Consider the following 22,542-nt stretch of genomic DNA (forward strand, 5'->3'; position numbering starts at 1 on the left):
TCAAAATGAAGCCCATAACTTCTTTATTTGACCTCCAAAGAGATGGGTAACAGCTGGTTCCCACTCACACTTTATCATAGGACTTTATGTCCTTGAAGATATTAAGAAGCTTTTCAGCTTTTTCCTCTTTGGGTCAAATGCTCTGAAATCTTTGCAGATCCTTTCATCTTTCTTCATTTTACCTTGTATCTGTCATCCTCTAAAAACAGATGCCAACAGCTTTTTTAAAGAGATGGAGAACACCATCGTGAAATGAGAGACTTTGATCAAAATGACAATCCTTTTGGCATTTAAGGCACTTTATAACATACAAACCATTTTCACCTGTAGAATCCCCAGATTCCCATAACCACCCCTTGACATGAATGAGATGTACATTTATTCCTCCTTCTTAAAGTGAGGCTCCTTTCTCAGACTCGTGCTTGCTGAAATGAGAATAGAAAACAAACCTCCTTAAGTTGCAAGTCTATGAATAAAGACAGAAAGGAAATGAAAAGAAGATGATCTTCTGCAGTGCTTAAATAGCAGATTATTTTCTCTTTAATTTTCATTTATTATAATTTTATCTTTTCAATACACAAAATCAGAACATTTAAAAAAAAGAAATTATAGGTCTTTATAAAGTGTTTGAACAGTGTTGACCTATTTTGAACTATGTCATTTTTAAACATGGGCTTCCCTGGTGGCTGAGGGGTAAAGAATCCGTCTGCCAATGCAGGAGACACAGGTTCAGTCCCTGGGTTGTGAAGATCCCCTGAAGGAGGGCGTGGCAACCCAATCCAGTGTTCTTGCCTGGGAAATCCCATGGACAGAGGAACTTGGCAGGCTATACAGTCCATGGGGTTGACTTAGCACGCATGCATGCATTTTAAACATAAAGAACTCAAATTGTGGGCACAATAGAAAATTGCATAGTAAATGATCTTCTCATTGCTGTCATTGATTTTCATTTTTATAGTTCTAGAAGAATGGTAGAAAATGTGTTATGGTCAGAATTAGAAATAGAAATATATTGCATATCACTGGAGTAGCTTAAAAAAATGTACATGTATTTGTCCAGTTACCAATTGCCAATGTATTCTTTTACATAGATAACATTAAGTATTAGGCCATGGAGAAGCAGTAGGATTTCATGAGTTCCATGCGACATCTGACATCTCCATCAACAAGGCACTTGAGTGAAATTCCCACTGTATCTAGTCCTATGCTCGGGATAGAATGTAGCAAGCAAGTCAGGACATAATGGCCTGTGTCCCATGAAGCTGATATGTGTTCACACTTACTCTCAAGGTCAGACCTTTTGGAAGCCTTAATAAGGGCAACAGCTGGACAGGCTGTGTATGTCTAAGTCCTGAAGAGGGCAAAAGGAGGAGGAAGGTGTGGGTGATCAGAGAGAGGAGGGGTGAAGATGGAATAGAAGGTGGCTGAAGCCAATTGTTACTCCTATTTAGTAACGTAAGGCTACAGTCTCAGGACCACATCTAAAAAACAGAGTGAAGAGACCCAATGGGACACTGTGCCATGTTAAGATGGCAAAGATCACGTCATTTTCCATGGTGACCCTCAGACAGACCCAAGGAAACCTGATTCAAATCTCTGCTGGAGGGCTGGCAGGGAGTTCAGAATCAGTATATCTATCAAGTCTTCCAGGCAATGCTGAGCCACACAGAAATGAGTGGTTCACCTGTCATCAACAACTCAAAAAACAAAAAACAGTAACAAAAAGTAATGTGAGTCTCAGAGAGGTTCTCTTCAAGGGCAACTAAAATAGTCACACTGGAACCTCTGACTCCGGAAGCAGAGTCTTTTCTTCATCACCTCAACCTGAGGGCGAGTCTTTGCACTTCCCTGAACCTCAGCGTCCTTGTGCATAAAGTGAGCTGACCAGTTGGACTACATCAGCCTTGAGAGCTCTGTCATGTCTGATGTTTGACGACGGCTTGAATGAAACAGTTGGCCACATCCAGGTCACCTGGAATTAGGCTGCCATTTTGGATCAGAGAAACTTGTTCAGACTTTGGGCCAAATGGTCTTCTAGTGGTCTCTGAAGTCCCCAGGAGGGAGGACTAAGCCTACGGCCCACGTATTTCGAGATCTAGTTGAGTTCTAGTTGGCACTCTATCCAACGGATCTTGCAAAAGTGATTGCCACCAGCAACCCAGGTGCAACGGAAAGGATGTGGGTACAAACCCTTCAGACTTGGGTGTGTCGCTTTAGACCAGGCCAGAGCCATCAAAGCATCATGCTCTCCTCCACCCTTTCCGACTGCCCCGAGACTGGCACAGTGCTTAGTAAGAGCGAAAGTAACACTTGACTATCTGGGGGCCAACAGTCTTTTCTAGGTGGTTGAAAAATGTGCCAGACAGAGCTTCCACCAGAGAGAGAAACTTCACAGCCCAAAACAGAAACTTCTGCCGCCTGGTGTGCCAGTATCCAGGCCTGGCCCTGTGTTCCACTGGACCACGCTGCAACAAGTGATACGTGTACATTTACCGGCAAGGTTTGACTGCAAATCCTTGTTTTAATCTGTCATTCCGAAATACGTAATGGCACTTACTTAGGCCAGAAAGCCTTCTTTCGCCCAACCGTGTTTTAGAGATAAATTGGCAATGAGAGGAGCCTGCACTGTTGGGCGCTGTTTGTCAGCTGATTCTACTTATCAATTTATCAGTGCCATTCTGCAAGAAATAGTCTCCCGTTTAGAGATGACACTCCATACATAAGAGGGAATCTTTCAGTCTTACTCGGCTGCCAGCCTATTACATAAGAGAATGTGTCACCCAGCCTCAAATAAAGCAGAAAGGCTGTGTATGTAGGTGACACCAAAGCCAACATGTGCTTAGCCAAAAAGTGATTCAGTGCCTTCAGAATGTGGCTTTGCAGAATGAGATTCTGTAGGAGTCAGGGGTCGAAAGTGGGAGAGTGCGGGAGAGAGAGCTGACAGCTTCCTAGCTCTGGGCAAGCTGTTCTCAGTTACATAAGAGCAGGGAGGAGACACTGAAGGATGAAAACTCTCTTACCCTTAATCGCTCAAATCAGTTGCACTCTTTGACTTGACTATATGTGTCTGTTCCCCATCCCCTTCTGACTCCTTCCTTGGGCTGCAGAATGGGCTTAATTAGCTGGTCTGGTCATCAGTTATCAACTGTAACTGAGATAAATGGCAGTTAGGGGGTGGTGGGGAAAGGGGTCCCATCTGTGAAGTCTCAGTGGCTCTCCAAACCAGACAATTAATCAAGAGCAAAGGAAGTCAGACTTCCCTGGTGGTCCAGAGGCTAAGGCTTCATGCCCCTGATGCAGGGGGCCTGAGTTCAATCCCTGGTCGGGGAATACGACGTGCCACAACTAAAACTAAAAAAAATAAATATTTTCTTTGGAAAAAAAAAAAGAGCAAAGGAAGACCATGGGCGGTTTTCATTCAAAGACAGCAAAGCAGCCTTTTTGAGAATGCCTCAGCATAATGCAGAAACCCTGAGGTACTTTCTAGGTCTGTCTGGCTCTGGACTGAACGACTTATGCCATGTATTAATAGTCTCTCTGGATCTGTCTTTTGAAAAGCGAGGCTAATACATGTCTTCTGCAGAAAAGTACTGGTGAGGAATAATAATGAATTATTAAGAAGCCCTTTCCAGTATCAAAGTGGTGATGTAGCAATAATGAGCTTTGACCAGAAGCCATCTGTTTCGTGGGGTAGATGCTTTAATTGCTCCTGTTCGTCATTAAACTGGTGCTGGAGTTGCAGGAGGGCCGAGGTAAGAGCTTAGGTGGTCTTGTGAGGCGGTCGAGCGTGGGCTTTTGCAGACGTGCAACACTGCCCTCTATCGGCAACAGGCGTATTCACACGCCTCTGAAGCCGACCAGCCCTTCATCCACAGCTGAGCAGCCCTGTCCCTCAAAGCGGAGGTCGAAGGAGATGGGGGGCGGGGAGGGGGGGGGGCTGCTGGTGTGCAATCCCCCGTGACCAGCCCACTGCAGCGGAGGGCTTCTGCTTCACAGAGTGTGGTGCGTGTCCATTAGAAAGCTGCTGAGCAGAAGTCTTATTCCCTGGGATTTTAAGGAGCCACATTTCTCAGTATTTGACATCCATGGGACATTTGGCAAATGGAGTGCCAGATGGAGCTCCTGGCTCTATTTTCTGTAAGACACTTGAGAGTCAGAACCCTCTGGATGTTTGCATTCGGTAGGCTTGCTCCTGGGAGGGCTGGCCATGGCTCAGTGGACGCTGGGCATCCTGCAGCGGCCTGCCGAATCAGGGGAGGTCTAGGGTGCCTGTGATGCTGTGGGATCAGGGGAGGTCTAGGGTGCCTATGATGCTATGGGAAAAAGCACGGTCGCCATTGACCCCAACATGCTGACGTTTACTTCCCTTGTAGTGCCTGACTTTCTGCCAGCCACCACAAGAAGGCAAGTGGTAATTGAGTACCATCTTCCCAAGCCTCCAAAAGGGCCAGCATCAGTGCCCCCATTTCACAGATCAGAAAACAGAGGCTCAGGATGGAGAAGGACTTGCCCTCAGTTCATGGTACACGTGATCAAAACCATACAAACACAGGAAAGTGATTACATCTCAGGCTTCTCTTGAAGCTCAGCAGTGCCCTCCCACCCCCCGACACACACACACTATACATGACCACATGTTCATATAGAAATTATCTTGGTGATTTGGTGTTCATCATAACTCACAGTCATGTGAATCACAGCCCAGGATTATAGTCCTTTGAAATTGCTTTATTAATCACTGTATTTGTGAAGGCTTAGAGAAGAATCTCAGTGGTGATATTCTGAAAGCCTTTGATAAGCTCAAAGTTGTCTTGTAATTATAATGAAGGGATTGAGTCCATCAACAATGATTCTCTGAGAATGAACGTTTGGATTTCTTCTTCCCCTGCCGTTGCCAGGGTCTATATTCAGGCTGGTAGATGTCAGGTAGCTTTATTAAACTGGTATGATACCGCATGGCTGTGGTTCTTTGTCCTTTGCAGTGACTATTTAAAATTCTAGAACCGTGATTCATCCCAGAAGAGTTTTCAACTCATATTGTACAGTGACTAGAAAGAGTTTGGGACTCAGAGTGTTGTGAAGCGGGCATGGCCCCGTCCTTCTGAAGTTTGCATACTGCTATTTTTACAGATGTTCTCCTGGGCTCCCACCTTAATTCAGGTCAGGGGAGTTACTGGGAAATGAGACTGCATTTCCTCTGTGTCCCCTCTCCCTGCACGGTTGACTTCAAGAGCAGATATGCTCCTCCAGCCAATGCCTGAGTTGTTTAATACCTCAACCTGAAGATGCAGTTGTTACCTGTCTTTGCTGGCTCGAGAAAAAGGGCTGCCTCATAAATATTTGGGGAGTTGATCTGTATTTCTGGGGCATCTTACCTTTGCCTGGAATGAGACAGTGATCCTTCCTTCCTTAAGGAAATGCAGGCTGCTCTTACAGAAGGATCTGTGACGTGTGTTTCAGCTTAAGATAATTTCTCACCAGGCCACACAAACTAAGCCGCCCTTCTTTTCTTCCAAAACAAAAACCTTTATCCCACATGACTCTTTCAACAACAATAAAAAAGAACATTTTCACTTTTTCAAGTAAAATTGATAATAATAATAAAAAACCAAAAATCTTCCATTTATATTTGTTAAGCTTCCCTGGGCTCCCCTATATTAAACTAAGTGAGTATAGTTTCAACAGATGTTAGCTTCAGAAGGAGTTTTAGAAAGAATCTGTTTCCACCTTCAGGTTAACATGGAAATCCATTCTCTTCATAAATACTTGCATGACCATGCATCCTGTCTTTAAGAGATTGTCCATTTCATTTCTGAAAAAACTCTATTAAAGCCTAATCCACAGGAAAGGGCTTTCTTTCACTGGACTTATATCTTATATGGGTTCCTTACGCATGTATTCACAAGAAAAAGGAGAGTAAACTACAAGACTCAAGAGTAGGCCGTTTCTGTGAAATGATAGCACAAGGAACAAAAGTTGATAGATTTGATCAACCTTATCAATTGTGAAAAGAGAAGTCTCACAGAAGGAGCCTTGGCAAACCCCCAAACTGATCCTTTCTGTGCTTGGTGATAGTCTAGAGACAGTTGTGGAATGTGGGATTTTGGTCTAACTCAAGCACAGAATAACGTGAGCACACACCCAAGTTAAGTGAATCTCTAGTGAATAGGTCTCCAAAAACCAAGCATAGGACTGTAATGAAAGCAAGTGTTGACAGACAAGTTATAACACACAGCCAGCCAATTTCTGAACACAGTGTTTTGGCTGACTAGCCTTGGACATGGGAAGAATTATGTTACTCAATTTACAACTTATTAAAGAAGCAGAGAAACCGTTGATACAGATGGCTGGTTCTATATCAAAGAAGACCAGGAGAGGTGATATTACAGAGCTTCTATTGAGCCCACTGTCAGGCAGTACTTAACTCACTTTTACCCATACCTAATCACTAGACAAGAATGAATTTTCAAAAGGTAGGAAAAAAAACTAAAAGCCTGCAGTATTCTTGGTAAGCCAAGACGTTGCTCTCTTGTTATCTGCAAAAGCTTAGACATGCTGATAGAATCTGTTTCTTTCCTTAGGCAAGGCAGTAATGAATTTTTCACACAGTTCCTGTGTCTCGAGGTCAGTTGCCTACAACAGGCAGGATGCAATGCTTCTGTGTGGGGAGGGGGCCGGACTGAAAATATATGATGATGTTTTATGCTGGTAGATGAAATCTGCCCCACAAATTCAACATAAAAACTACTACTGATTCACCAGAAGCAGCACACGGTTCCTTATGTACAGTTGATGAACATTTTTAACTGTCAGCCCCAAAAATAGGCCCCAGCAATGTGAAGCAGGAGAAGAAAAGAGCCATCCCCCGCTGCAGAAAGAGCCAAAAGACTCATACTGTAGTCATGAGTTATGCCTGATTTTGGTAATCTTGCAGAGGCCTAATTTGCCTTGTCTACAGAAAGGGGAAACCTGGATTTCCCCAAGATTTGTTCAGCCCTTACGGTCTGTGATTTTATCTTCTTGGATGAATAACTACAGCACCTAGCAGTGCGAAACAAAAGCCATCAAAAAACCTTCATAAGCCTCAGGTCCATAAGAGGGCTTCTGGATAATATATTTCGGAAGACGAATAGGCTCTTAGTCCCCTCACTGCCGTGTGGGTGTGAATTAATCATCCCACCGCTGAGTCATCTCTGACCTTAGAGGGACTTAAATTTCTTTCACTCTTATCCCTTTGTAAGTGGTGATAACCTGTCTAACCAACTCCTTACCAACCAGATCTGACTCATAAGAATTAATTAATCTTACATTCTATTCTATGGAAGTAAATGTTCTAAACAGGTAACGAATGTGTGTGTGTGTTTTTTTTTTTTAATCCTTTTACATTTGGGGGGTCGGGGGAAATCTTAGTTCCCCATCCAAGGATTGAAAGCAGGCCACAGCAGTGAAAACGCAGAGCCCTAACCACTGGACCACCAGGGAACTCCCTATTTTTAAAAACAACAACATGTCAACAACCTGTGTGGTGTCACACATAAGTTAAGCCATCAGAGAGACTATTTTGAGTGTACTCTGACTCATGAAGTAATTGCCAATTTTATTTACAACCACAAGTCTTCAGATTTTTTTCTGAATTTCAGACTACTTATCAGAATAAGTCAACAGCTTGGGTCGTACTTCCTTTTCTCTGCAAGAGGATTTCACATGGTGAGATGGGATTTCCTTTATTTAAGATGCTTGGAAAATCTGGAATAGTCTCGCTGGTTCATTTCTGGAGTGGGAGAATCCAACCAAGAGCTGAAACTGACATTATGCATAAAGGATGTCTTTGGCATGGCAGTAATTTATACTTCACATGTGACAAGTTAATGCCAAGCAGTTGTTCAGTCCATGCAGAAGCGAATTTCATAGAATATAAACTCCTGAGTCAGGAACACCCTGATGTACTTCAGACCTGGGTAACAGGCCATGCTCACTCCAGAATAGTTATATATGGGGGCAACTGTTGGGCGATTCATGAAAAACACAAACAGTTCCGTGGAACTTTCCCAGACTCTTCAGCTACTATTTGGTTTCCTTCCTCCTGTTTAATCTAACTCATCCATCTGGTGACCCATTTAGGTCAAATTTTCACATTTCAGGACAATAAATTGCATCTCTCACATTAATATCATCAGAACAAGATATGAAGCTATGGATGACATTTTTATTTGATGCTAATTCCCCCATAACTATTCTTCACCTTCAAAAACCCAGCCACAGCCTTTTTCTTTAAATTTTAAGTTGAGCTATAGTTGATTTACAATGTTGTGTTACTTTCAGGCGTACAGCAGAAGGTGTACATGTACATATTCTTTTCCATTTTAGGGTATTACAAGCTATTAAATACAGTTCCCTGTGCTATACAGTAGGCCCTTACTATTTTATATATAGTAGTGTATATCTGTTAATCCCAAACTCCTAATTTATTCCTCCCCTTTCTTCCCTTTTGGTAACTGTAAGAGTGTTTTCTATGTCTGTGAGTCTGTTTCAGTTTGGTCAATAAATTACTCTGTATCATTTTTTTTAATTCCACAAATAAGTGATATCATACAATACCTCTCTTTGTCTGACTGGCTTCATTTGGTGTGATAGTCTTTAGGTCCATCCATGTCGCTATAAATGGTGTTATTCCATTCTTTTTTACCCAACCATAATTTAGAGCAGAAAATAGATGATTCAGGCCTTCTGTTTATCTTTAACACATTCAGTCAGGGATGGTGGGGTGGATTTTTAGTTAATTTCCCATAGGTACCCAAAATTGTGAAATATTTTTTCCCAGTACTATCTTTAAGAGCTAGTAAAAAAAAAAAAAAAAAAATCCATTGTTACCCTGAGTTAACTGAGCCGTTTCTGCATCCAAAATGCGAATCTGAGAATCAAAGCATGGGGACCCCAGGGTAATCTTCCCACCACGGCAGCCTCTCTTCAGCAGAGGAAAAGTGGAAAGTGGCAGGGTTCCAAGGCAAACCAAAAACGTGGCTGGAAACTGCGACTCACGTGGGAAAAAAGTTAAAGGAGCACATTTTCTAATCTTGGTCGGGAAAAGGGAGACGAGGAGTGATGGACTCTAAGTCATCAAGCGTGTGAAGGACCCTGACACACAGGCGATGGGAGGGCACGTCTGGAGAGAGCGAAGGCAAATGACAACGTGCGGGGTTGTCGGGGGCGGGTGGTGGAGCAGGGACTGGGGTCGCCCTGACTGAGCAGCGTCTCCTGACGGGGGCGGGGGGCGCTGGTACACACCAGAGCAGGTGCCCGAGGAGGCTGGGTTTGGAAACTAGGTGGCTCTTACCTGCTGGGATCAAAGCTGAGGGGACAACCCTGAATCAGCTCAGGAGACCCCTTTCAAGGGTAAGAATCTCTTGGCTACCGTGGGAGGAACATGAAGAAACAAAAAGGACTCTCAACTGACTCTCTTTATCCATTTCCTTTTTCTGTCAAAGCGAGAATTTTTTTTTTTTTTCTGAGAGGATGTATATCCTGAGGAAATTATTATTTTCTATTTGCTTTTGATAAAAATAGCGCTAACCGCTTTTGAGTTTTTAGCAGAAACCTCTGGCAGGGAGGATGGAAGGCTTGGGGCACTCGCTAAGGCTCACTTATAAGTCTTTCTCCAAGGTGTCCGTCCATTACGGGAGGCGTGAGAGGGCAGGGCCACTGTGTGCCAGCTTGCAGGAGCCCTGAGGATGTCAGTCTGTGAGTCTGTGTGGTTCTTACAGGGAAAAAAGAGAAAGGGGGGAATTTGAGCTCTCACAGAGCGGCTACCTGAGGGACTGGGCCCCCCAGCATTTCGGAGTACTGGGGAAAGCGAGAGAAGCTTTTCCAAGCTACTACACTTGCTTTCAGTCGGGTGCTTCTGAGAAAGTGGCACGTGTTTCTTATAAGCTTCCGGATAAAAATTGTAAAGACTTGCATTGCATCAAAACATGTGGTTTTCACACTTATTGCTGTGGCCATCACAAGATTTTCACACTAATAAGAACATCTTGGGAGGAGGACCAAGAAAGAAATTTGAAGCCCTCTGCAGACTGTTCTTCCCACTCAGATGAATCTTTGCCCAGATGAGATCTGTTCCGCTCTGGTTGTTCCAATGCCTGAGGCCCCTTGTGCTATAGTTTGTTAAATAAAAATGGAGACTCGCCTGCAAAAAAGCAGTACAGTCTTTCCAATAAAGAAGGACAGGAGTCTGTTGTGTCTCTTTTAAAATACAGAGTCAGTGGTAACTTAGGATCGTTTCTACAGCCCTTTCTGAGGGAAGCTGAAGCGAGTGCCCTTGGGGAGTGATTATTATCTATTCTCTCCTAGTTGTTGTTTAGGGTACAATATGTAGTTTTCCCCTGGCAGCTGGGAAATTATGTTGTGGCAGAAAGGACATCATTTTGCCTGTCTTGAAAGGCTTTCCCCAAGGGATCTCAGGCTGAGGCTGTGTTGATAAAATGTACATATAGAGAAGAAAGATTTCTTTCTTTCTTTCTTCCTCTCCTTTCTATAATCTTTTGGTTACACATCTTTGGCAGGGAATAAACTAAATATAGAAATAAAGTAGAGAAGGAACACGAACATCTAATTTGATACGGGCAGGTTCTGCCTACATCGTGAGTAGACTAAATGAACGGCAATTTCTATATTACTGTTTCAGCTCCAAATGGAAATTGGCCCATCTGTAGATTGGAGCATCTTTCTGCAAATAAGCCAACTGAACTTTTTCAAAAGTGTGCATGCACACAGATCTTTCTACAACCTACTGTGTTATAGCCACAAATGGCTGGCTGAAATCCCCAAAGGAATGAGTTATCCTGCCTTCCCAGGCCTTCTTAACTCTCAAACATTGTGTCTCAGCTCTGTCTCTTCTCCCTACTAATAAAGTTCACTATTTTATATGGTGTAGTTATAGGCAATCACAAGCCATTTCAAGTTCCCATTCCTAAAGTTGCGTATGTTTTGGGTAGTTTGGGGCTACATTTTGCCTATGTTTTGGGCCAGTTATTCTCCATGCAGGAAGGTAGCACCCAATTAACTGTGTATGGAGCCTTCTGTGAACAGACCAGCCTTCAGAAATGAGTGCAATAAAACATATTCTTAGATGCTTTTTGGAGAATTAGTTCCTCTGACGTAAAGTGTTCCCCTTTTCTCCTCTGATATCTAGAATTAGTAGAGGAAAGTATATAGGCATTGTACTCTGGTATAGTTATGTTTGAATTTCAACCTACCATGTGTGAGCTGTGTGACTTTAAGCAAATTGCTTACCGTCTCTGAGCATCAGATTCCTCATCTGTAAAATGAGTGTTCTTATCTATTCCTTACAAAGTTGCTGTGAAGACTGGTTGAGAGGATGTAAGTTCCCTACATATGAACCTTCGAGTCTCAAACTTTCAAAGACGCAAACATACGTTCGCCTGTCAATCACATAGGTTAGTTCCCGTGTCTGGCGTACGTTGTCATGTGTAAGCATCCTCTACAAGTGACTGTGCTTTTGTGTAGTATACTGTGCAGTACTGTATAGAGTACAAGAGTACAGTACCTTCATTTCGAGCCCAGGATGTACCCAGACATCACTGGATCGTTTTTTCAAGAAGGTAGATAGAATTGAATTGAGTAACAAACCAGAACCTGTGCCATCAGTGTCAGGCATGAGTGAAACTCCAGCTTGCCCTCCATCTCCTGTTGCTGATGACCCTTCAGCTCTACCATCTCCCACGTCCTCTCCCTGCTCCAGTCAGTAACTCTTCTTGCCTGTTCATTCCACACCAGACCCTGTATGTCAGCTGTTGTACTGGACTATTGTACTTTTCAAGGTACTGCACTCTAAGTTTAAAAATGTTTTCTTTATTTTTTGTGTCTTTTTAAAATGTATTATTTGTGTGAAAACAATTATAAACCTGTTACAATATAGTACTATATAACCGACTGTATTAGTTGTGTACCTATGCTAACTGTTGAACTTATGAACAAATTGGACTTACAATCATGCTGTTGGATTGGAACTCATTCATACATAGGGGACTTACTATAATGAGACCCGTGACGCAGAGTAGGCACCTGGTATTTTTGGTCCATTGGTAAGGACATGCCCCACCCCTCAAACTGTAAGAAGATTCCTGGAACAAAATTGGAAAGAAAACTCACAAAAATACCAAGGAGGGATGGAGGCTGTAGACTGACACAATAGACTGCACCGAAACCCAGTCAATTGTTCCATCTTTTCTTCCTAATTTCTTTCTCTTACTTCCTGGCTCTTCTTGGGTTCCCAGAAGCAGAAACTGGTTTAACTTCTGAAACTCGCAACTCTCATTAAAATGATTCAATTCTTCTGCTCACTCTTTCCAAAAGAATTCAGAATGGCAATGACCATATGCTTTCCTAGCCAGTTCCCACATTAATGCCTTTCCTATTCTCTTTAGTAAAGAAAAAAAAAAAAAAAAAAACCAACAAAAAAATGACCTCTGGCCGGATCCAACTGGAAGGCTGTTGCGAACTTCCTGGGCCAAGGTCGCCTGGGGTCAGGTACATTAATAGCCGTTCCCTCCTCTGAACTTTCCTGGGAATTTTAAAAACCTCCTGAATCCACGATAATGAGCTGTAAGGACCCTACCTCCTATTTCCGAAGAAGTATGGAATTTGCAGTTTATCTCTTCCTGCACTTTTCCTTCCAACTGCATCGGTGTATCCCTACACTACTCAATAATCTGGGGATTTGTTAAATCCCCCATTTGTACAAAATGTTTCCCATTGATTAAATTGCTTGTTAAAACCAAGTCCTTTCTCAGGGAGGGCTTTGGGTGCGTGCATGTGTGTTAAGTTGCTTCAGTCGTGTCTGACTCTTTGTGACCCTATGGACTGTAGCCTGTCAGGCTCTTCTGTCCATGGGATTCGCCATGCGAGGATAATGGAGTGGGCTGCCATTTCCTCCTCCAGGGGATCTTCCCAATCCAGGGATTGACCCTTCATCTCTTACATCTCCTATATTGGTAGGCAGGTTCTTGACCATTGGCACCACCTGGGAAGCCCAGGAAGGGCTTTGCTAAGAAGGTATTGATAGGTCCTCAAGTAATTGGCAGAGAAGGCAATGGCAACCCACTCCAGTACTCTTGCCTGGAAACTCCCATGGATGGAGGAGCCTGGTAGGCTGCAGTCCTTGGAGTCGCGAAGAGTTGGACACGACTGAGAGATTTCACTTTCACTTTTCACTTTCATGCATTGGAGAAGGAAATGGCAACACACTCCAGCGTTCTTGCCTGGAGAATCCCAGGGATGGAGGAGCCTAGTGGGCTGCCGTCTTTGGGGTCGCAGAGAGACGGACATTACTGAAGGGACTTAGCAGCAGTAGCAGCAAGTAATTGGTATATTTACCGAACACATACTCCAAAGTACCATCTCAATGACTCCTCCTAACAAGTATCCATACTTCTGGACGAGGGACACCAAAGCCTGGACCGTCACAGGAACCCGTAATGGGAGGATGCAGAACGAGCTCAGGCCATCTGATGTCAGAACCCAGACTCACTCCACTGTCTTCCCTGTAGGTTTCAGCTCAAACCATTCATTTTGCCGCTGTAACAGAGTCTGTATGGGTGTTTCAGATAAACTAAACTAAATCATGAAATATACTGCTTTCTACTGTCTTCTAAGGGTTAAGTACAAGGTTACTTCACTTCTAAATCACACCTTCATTTACTTAGAACAGATGCCAAACTGAAGAAAATTCTAGAATTCCCAGAAAGCTGGCTTATTTGTTTTCTTTGAGTCAAATCACCATAGTATGTTTCTAAAAGTCAGTAATTCTTTCCCAAAGTTGAATGGGACCCCTAGGAATTTAAAGTCATTATTAGGCACAAACCCCAGGAGCCATTTCCTTTCACTGTTGGATCGCAGTGCACAGAAATCACCTCGATCTGGAACAGATAAGTTTTAGTGGCTTTCTACTTAGAGAAAACCAGCACAGGAATTGCATAGAAAATGTTAAGTTCCTATCCAGAGCAGGAAGTGATTTCAAAGCCAAATCCTAAATTCCTAAGCACTTTATTTTTACAGACCTTCTCTGGTTCTTGCTGGCTGACCAGTTCTGGTCTGTGTGCCCTCCTTCTGGGCCACATGGTGGTGTTGGTTTTGAAAAGCAAGTTCTATACCAGTTCACTTCTTCCTAAGCATTTCTTGCCAGTCCCCAGCTCCCCTGTCCCTGGGTTATCACAGTGGTGAGGGCAAAACCTTCATGATCCACAGCCCAGACCCAGGCTGCTTTTCCAATCTCTTCTTTACAGTCTTTCTGATCCACCTGCAACTCTGAGAAGGAGGGTATATATCTTCTTCCTTCCCACCTCTCTGAATCCTATCTACCCTCCCAAGTTCAGCTCTAATTAAGACAAACCTTCCTACAACAATCACTACGGTTGTTCCAGCAATCATCCAAGTCTGTGCTATGGTTCAGAACCGAGACAGCTGAAAGAGTAAGATTCAAGGCAGGGAGTGGAATAACACAAAGAGAACCATCTGTATCCACAGTTGTGTACGCAGCAATGCTGGAAGGCTGTGTACCACTTTGAAAAGGCATTGAGCTAATAAGGGCCTCATAAAAAAGCAAGAAAGACTGCAAGAGACTCAAGAATGAAGAAAGCAAAAATCCAAGCACAAAATATTTAAGGCTAAGACCAACATGTGGACCTGGAGAGAAACCTGATCATTGAGAGCACTGACCCCGGTCATAATGAAAAGGAACTGCAGGTTACAGAGGAAAACACGTCTGAGCGCCACGTGTCATCCACCACAGGTTTCTATGTAGTTTAACCAGCACATGATTGGCTCTTCCTGGCATGCTTAGTATCTAAACTGCTAAGTGAAAAATTCCTGTTGAATCCCAAGGATGGGAAAACTCATATGCTAGGAGCCCAGGTTCAGACCCGGGTCCAGGGCACTCCATCAGGTGACTCCCACCTTCCCCAGCTGCTCCTCTGCAATGAAGACCCAGCAATTAGAGACACAGCTGGTATTACCCAACGAGAAGGAAGTAGACAAGACAGCCCCTGCATCCCTTTCTCATTTAGACAAACAGCAACATTCAGATGCTGATTAGATGCAAGAATGGGAACCCAGAACTGTGTTAACAATTCTTCAGTCCCTGGACCCATAAGATGATCTGAATCAGTCTGAGGACTGCAGAATTTCTGGAGATGGCCCCATATCTGTATGGTCTTTTGCCTGAAGACACTTTCGAAAATCAGACAGCTATGAGACAGATAGCTGTATCTCCATCCTGTATGTTTTTCTTGATTACTTTCTTTTTTTAAACTATGAACGTGTTGAAAGTGTTAGTCACTCAGTCGTGTCCACCTCTGCCACCCTACGGACTATAGCCCTCCAGTCTCCTCTGTCCAGGAGGAATTATCCAGGCAAGAATATTGGAGTGGGTAGCCATTCCCTTCTCTAGGGGATCTTCCTGACCTTGGGATCAAACCCAGGTCTCCTGCGTTGCAGGAGACCATCTGAGTCACGAGGGAAAATGATTTTGTTTATTTATTTGTTTTTGGCTGTGCTGGGTCTTCATCGCTGTGTGGGCTTTTCTCTCCGTGCAGCAAGTGGGGGCTGCTGTCTAATTTCGGTGCATGGGCTTCTCGTTTGTGGCGGCTTCTCTTGTTGTGGAGCATGGGGCTCTAGGGCGAGTGAGCTCAGTACCTGTGGCTCCCCGGCTCCAGGGCACTGGCTCAGTATCTGTGGCACACAGGTGCGCGTGGGATCTTTCCAGACCAGGAATCGAACCCGTGTCTCCCACATTGACAGGCAGATTGTTCACTACTGAGCCACCAGGGAAGTCCTCCCTTTCTCTTTTTATAGCAATTGGCTGAGTGCCATGGGAAAAGCAAAGATGGAGGGACTGTAGTCTGTGTCCTAACGGTGCTTACAATATGACTGGCAAAACAAAGCACATTCACATACCTGGCATGTGCTGCCAGTTACGATTAAGTGCTAAACGAATAGGTGATCAATCAATGGCATGTCGGGGTGTCAGTCTGCACCCTGGTGTGCCAGCCACAGCTCAGTGCACTCGACATCAGTCAGGGTGCAGGGAGGCCACAGCTAAAAATGACTTTGTATATAATCTGGCAGAAAAGCAGCTACAGCATGGGGGAATGGGGAGGCCAGACACAGGAGGGGAGTCCTGCACTCCTTTCCATCTCCCACCTACTGGACCATCTGCCTGAACTGCCCCTCACTGCAGCCCTCTATAGAGAAGGATCCGCCTATCTCTTCCCATCCCCCACCTCATTACAGGGAAGAAGTGTATTAAGTTGTTTAAAAATTTCCTCTTGGCGCTTTTCAGTTCTGCTTTTTGGCTTTTTCTATCTCAAGCTCATTAAACATGATTTAAAATATTTTACCTTACCTCCTTATTCATTCAGCTCTTAAAAGTTTCCCTTCACCACCCATGTTTTATTATCAGCTCTGCATTCTAATCATGTTCCCAGCTGCAAAGACCATCACACAACCTTGTTTTAGCAATAGGTTTCTTTTCCTTTTATCTTCTAATTGGAATTTACCTTCAAAATCTTCCAAGACTCCTTCCTGCCGACTCCCCATTTTTATTCCCTATGATTCACACCCGCTTATATTAAAGCTCTCTCCATTCAGGAAGCCAAACACTAGCTTTTTCTTCAAGGCTCTCTCTCTGCAGTTACTCATTTCTTAGAAAGGCCTCTCTCAGAACCTGAAATTCACTATAAAATGCACAGCTTAAGTTGTCAGGAAAACCAACTAGTTTCTATAGGATGACGCAAGACAGAGGTCACCTTGATTCACCCATGGAGTAGACATCGATAAAGGAGGGTTGGAAGCAGAAAGACCAGAGTTTCTGTTTTACAAAAGAAAATTATACTTGATAATAATGGGGTCTTATGTGTTTTTTTTTCTGAAATAAGCAACTAAAAATAGAAATTTTGTCGGTTCCATGATTTGCCAGTGAGCAGTGTCCAGATGGGTGGAGAACAATTGACTATTCCACACAGAGAGAAAGACTAGTGTGAACATGTCCGCCCATGACTCAAGGACTCGCCGCAGATGACAGTCCCCAGCTGGAGGCCACATGGGAACAAGGGGGAACTTGTGCACACACCCAGTGCCCGCCAGGCGTGGAGATGGCAGAACAGGCTTGTAGGGCAACAAAGTCTTCATTACTCTTGAATTTTCCCACCAGTGAGAAAAAGTGCCAAGTGCCTCCTCTGTCCTGAGGAGGCAACTGCTACATTTTTTTTCTCTAGGTTTTATTGAGATATTAATATAATTGCCACAGCATAATGATTTTACTTACATACATCATGAGATGTAAGTTTCACAGTAAGTTTAGTGAGCATCCATCATCTCATACAGGTACGACATAGAAAAAAAAAACAGAAAAAAAATTTTCCTTGTGATGATAACTCTTAGGATTTACTCTCAACAACTTTCGTATACAACCCAGTGGTGTTAATTGTATGTATCATGTTGTACACCGCATCCCTGGTACTTACTGATCTTATATAAGGGAGATTCCTTTAGAATTAACTCTCAGAAGGGCGAGGTGGGTGGACAAGCCTAGGAAGTGAATTCTGGGAAGTTCTTGGACATGGAGCATGGGTGGATCTGAGGGCTAATTGAATCTGTAGTGGCACTGAGCCAGAATTGACATCTGTTCTCACCATTTGAGACGCCAGAGTCTCTGTTCAGGACGTCTGAAATTCCAGCACAAAATAGTCAGCAGGTTGATATTCTTGAACTGTTATAAATTATTTCCTTTTAAGAATTGTGCCAGATCAGAAAGAAGTTAGGTGTAAAAGTCATAGAAAGAAATTCACATGTAGCATTATCAATGGAGGAGCCATGGAACTCTGCTCAATGTTATGTGGCAGCCTGGATGGGAGGGGAGTTTGGGAGAGAACAGATACATGTGTATGTATGGCTGAGTCCCTTTGCTGTCCATCTGAATCACAGCATTGTTAATCAGCTATACCCCAATACAAAATAAAATATTTTTATAAAAAAAAGAAGAGAGTGTCCTGAGGCTAAAAGAGCTCAGTTCAGTTTAGTCCAGTTGCTCCGGCGTGTCCAACTCTCTGGGACCCCATGAATTGCAGCACGCCAGGCCTCCCTGTCCATCACCAACTCCCGGAGTTCACTCAAACTCATGTCCATCAAGCCGGTGATGCCATCCAGCCATCTCATCCTCTGTCATCCCCTTCTCCTCCTGCCCCCGATCCCTCCCAGCATCAGAGTCTTTTCCAATGAGTCAACTCTTTGCATGAGGTGCCCAAAGTATTGGAGTTTCAGCTTCAGCATCAGTCTTTCCAATGAACACCCAGGACTAATCTTCTTTAGGATGGACTGGTTGGATCTCCTTGCAGTCCAAGGAACTCTCAAGAGTCTTCTCCAACACCACAGTTCAAAAGCATCAATTCTTCGGTGCTCAGCTTTCTTCACAGTCCAACTCTCACATCCATACATGACCACAGAAAAAACCATAGCCTTGACTAGATGGACCTTTGTTGGCAAAGTAATGTCTCTACTTTTGAATATGCTATCTCGGTTGGTCATAACTTTCCTTCCAAGGAGTAAGCGTCTTTTAATTTCATGGCTGGAATCACAATCTGCAGTGATTTTGGAGCCCCCCAAAATAAAGTCTGACACTGTTTCCACTGTTTCCCCATCTATTTCCCATGAAGTGATGGCATCAGATGCCACAATCTTAGTTTTCTGAATGTTGAGCTTTAAGCTAACTTTTCACTCTCCTCTTTCACTTTCATCAAGAGTCTTTTTAGTTCCTCTTCACTTTCTACCATAAGGGTGGTGTCAACTGCATATCTGAGGTTATTGATATTTCTCCTGGCAGTCTTGATTCCAGCTTGTGCTTCTTCCAGGCCAGCGCTTCATATAAGTTAAATAAGCAGGGTGACAATATATAGCCTTGACATACTCCTTCTCCTATTTGGAACCAGTCTATTGTTCCACGTCCAGTTCTAACTGTTGTGTCCTGACCTGCATATAGCTGTGAAAAGAAGCAAAGTGAAAAGCAAATGAGAAAAGGAAAGATATAAGCATCTGAATGCAGAGTTCCAAAGAATAGCAAGGAGAGATTAAAAAAAAAGCCTTCCTCAGCGATCAATGCAAGGAAATAGAGGAAAACAACAGAAAATGGAAATAGAGGAAAACAACAGAGATCTCTTCAAGAAAATTAAAGATAACAGGGAACATTTCATGCAAAGATGGGCTCGATAAAGGACAGATATGGTATGGCCTTAACAGAAGCAGAAGCTATTAAGAAGAGGTGGCAAGAATACACAGAAGAACTGTACAAAAAGATCTTCATGACCCAGATAATCACGATGGTGTGATCACTCGTCTAGAGCCAGACATCCTGGAATGTGAAGTCAAGTGGGCCTTAGAAAGCATTACTGTGAACAAAGCTAGTGGAGGTGATGGAATTCCAGTTGAGCTATTTCAAATCTTGAAAGATGATGCTGTGAAAGTGCTGCACTCAATATGCCAGGAAATTTGGAAAACTCAGCAGTGGCCACAGGACTGTAAAAGGTCAGTTTTCATTTCAATCCCAAAGAAAGGCAATGCCAAAGAATGCTCAAACTACCGCACAAGTGTACTCATCTCACATGCTAGTAAAATAATGCTCAAAATTCTCCAAGCCAGGCAATACTTGAATCGTGAACTTCCAGATGTTCAAGGTGGTTTTCGAAAAGGCAGAGGAACCAAAGATCAAAATGCCAATATCCGCTGGATCATCAAAGAAGCAAGAGAGTTCCAGAAAAACATCTATTTCTGCTTCATTGACTATGCTAAAGCCATTGACTGTGTGGATCACAATAAAAGAGCTCAGGATGAATGAAATTCCTATGCCTACTCTCACATAAATAAAAAGTAAGTCATGGTCTGAGAGAACAATATTTGCAAAAATACTCCCCATCCCAGAAGCTTGTATCTGGGCTATAGAAAGAAGCCTTATAAATCACTAAGGAGACAAACGGCCCAATTTGGAAAAGAAGATAGGTGGTATTTAGGTACATCAAAGATACTCACTGGGGAAATGCAAGTTAAAACCACAGGAAGATACTATGACCACCCTCTAGAATGGCTAAAATTAAAGACTGACCTACAGTCAGTCATCAAAAATGTGGAGAAACTAAAGCTGTCATCTGCTGCTGGTAGGAATGGAAAATGGTAAAACCACCTTGAAAAACAGTACAGGAGGGACTTCCTAGTGGTCTTAGTGGTTAAGACTCTAACTGCATTGCAGGGGTCATGGGTTCAATCCCGGTCAAGGAACTAAAATCCCACATCCCAAGGAGCAACTGTTAATACTGAGGCCCATGAGCTCTGGAAGCCACGCACTGCAACTACTGAGCTCGTGAGCCACAGCTAGAGAGTCCATGTGCGCAGCAAAAGATCCAACATGACTTGATGAAGACCTGATGTGGACAAATAAATGAAAGAATATTTTTTAAAGAAGAAAATAAAATGGGGAGGCAGTTTCTTACATAGTTAAACACACACCTCCCCAGACATATAACCTAGCCATTCAACTCCTATGGGAAGAAATGTATTCAGATAACTGACAAAGACTTGTAAATCAATGTCCATAGAGCTTTCTTTATAGTAGCCCAAAGGAGAAACATTTCAAATGTCCAACAACAGAACAATGGGTAAATGACTGTAGACATCCCTAAAAGAGTAGGCTATAGGTCAGTAAGAAAGACTGGGTTATTGGTATGTGTAAATATCAAAATAATCACACTGAGTAAAGAAACCAGAATCCCCAAAAACGTAATATATGATTCACTTGTATAAAGTTCTAGAAACTGCAGACTTCTGTGCTGTGATATCAAGCAGATAGGTGGTTGCCTGAAGATGGGGGAGGGGCAAGAAGAGAAAAAAAGAAAGGGTGACCCTGGAAACCCTGGGGGTGATGAAAGTGTTCCTTATCTCGATGGTACTGATGGAGTCACATGTGTATACATACTTGTACACTTTATACATGTTCAGTTTAATGTGTTTGAATTGTTCGTCAATGTTTTAGTTGTTCAGTTGCTATGTCATGTTCGACACTTTTAAAAAGAAATAACCATGTAGTCAGACTCTCTACTATTAAATTACAAGATCTAAAGCTCTATTTTAATTCAGAAGTTCCAGTGTATGCTCACATGAAATGTGTAATTGACACACCAAAGCATAGTGGCATAATCAACTTTTTACGTAACTGACTGATGACATTCCAGGAAAATGTCCTATACTATGAAGACCTAAGCTGAAACTCCTGTCTCACCAAATACTAGCCTGAGGGACTTTAATCAATTATTTCAACATCTGTGAACTTAAGTAATTTTTATAAAATGCATGAAAGAGTAATACTAAAAATGTCTACAACATAGGCTGTAGTAAGCATCAAGTGGGAAAATGATATGTGAACTTTTAAAATAAAATTATAGATCATCAAAGGATTAATAGCCATATTCCAATGATAACAATGACTGTATGCCAGGCAGCATCCTACGAGTTTTTTGCTTGTGTACTCTTTCCAGGAGCTCTGCAAGGTAAGTACCGTGACTCTTCTCCTTGCTGTGGGTTGGTGTTTAAAGGTTTAGAAAGGATGGACTATTTGCTTGTGGGCACATGTATAGCATGTGGGGGGGCTGTAATTTTCACTCTGGTTTCTCAGACTGCACAGGCCATAATCGTGAGTATTGTATGATAGTGTCTTCTCCTATGATTTTTGCATGAATGGATTCCAAATGCATACGTAGATGCGTTGACTCCTTGAGAGGGCAGATCCCCCACTGCACTGCCTTTCCAGGCTCTATGGAATGTAATGTTGGCAAAAGTTATTATGAAGCGCTTCTCTGTAAAGTAGATCTGATATAAAGTGGGTCTTCAAATCACCTCTGTCTATATATGGGTGGATAGAGACCATTTCCACTAGCGAAATAGATAATGATGCCAGTCTTGTGAAAAAGTGATACAGAATATACAAAGAATTCATACAGCTCAACCCAGGGACGGAGAGGAGCCTGCTGGGCTGCCATCTTTAGGGTCGCACTGAGTCAGACACGACTGAAGCGATTTAGCAGCAGCGGCAGCAACATCAGAAACAAACAACCCAATTTAAAAATGGGCAGAGGATCTGAATAGACATTTTTCTGAAGAAATGGCAGATAAAAAGATGCTCACTATCACTAATCATCAAAGAAATTCAAATCAAAACCACAATGAGATATCACCTAACACCTGTCAGAAAGATTGTCATCAAAAAGACAAAAAATAACAAGTGTTGGCAAGATTGTAGAAAAAAGGGGCCCCTGTGCAGTTGGTGGGAATGTAAATTGGTTCAATCAGTATGTAAAACAGTATAGAAGTTCCTCAAAAAACTTTAAAAATAGAACTACCATATGATCCAGTGATTTCACTTCTGAATATTTTCCCAAAGTAAACAAAAACTCTAATTTGGAAACATATATATATTTATATATATACCCA

At 42.9% G+C, this 22,542-nt stretch overlaps 1 long non-coding RNA gene across 1 annotated transcript in view; it reads right to left on the bottom strand.

Moving 5' to 3' along the window:
• Positions 1–522: 522 nt before the first annotated feature.
• LOC132657612 (uncharacterized) overlaps positions 523–22,542 on the bottom strand; it is a 28,463-nt gene continuing 6,443 nt past the window's right edge. Inside the window, exon 3 of the long non-coding RNA XR_009596032.1 lies at positions 523–19,048. This is a non-coding gene — a long non-coding RNA (uncharacterized LOC132657612). The remainder of the gene's footprint in view (positions 19,049–22,542) is intronic.

Source organism: Ovis aries, chromosome 13 (assembly GCF_016772045.2).
Source record: "Ovis aries strain OAR_USU_Benz2616 breed Rambouillet chromosome 13, ARS-UI_Ramb_v3.0, whole genome shotgun sequence".
In the NCBI taxonomy this organism is placed as follows: domain Eukaryota; kingdom Metazoa; phylum Chordata; class Mammalia; order Artiodactyla; family Bovidae; genus Ovis; species Ovis aries.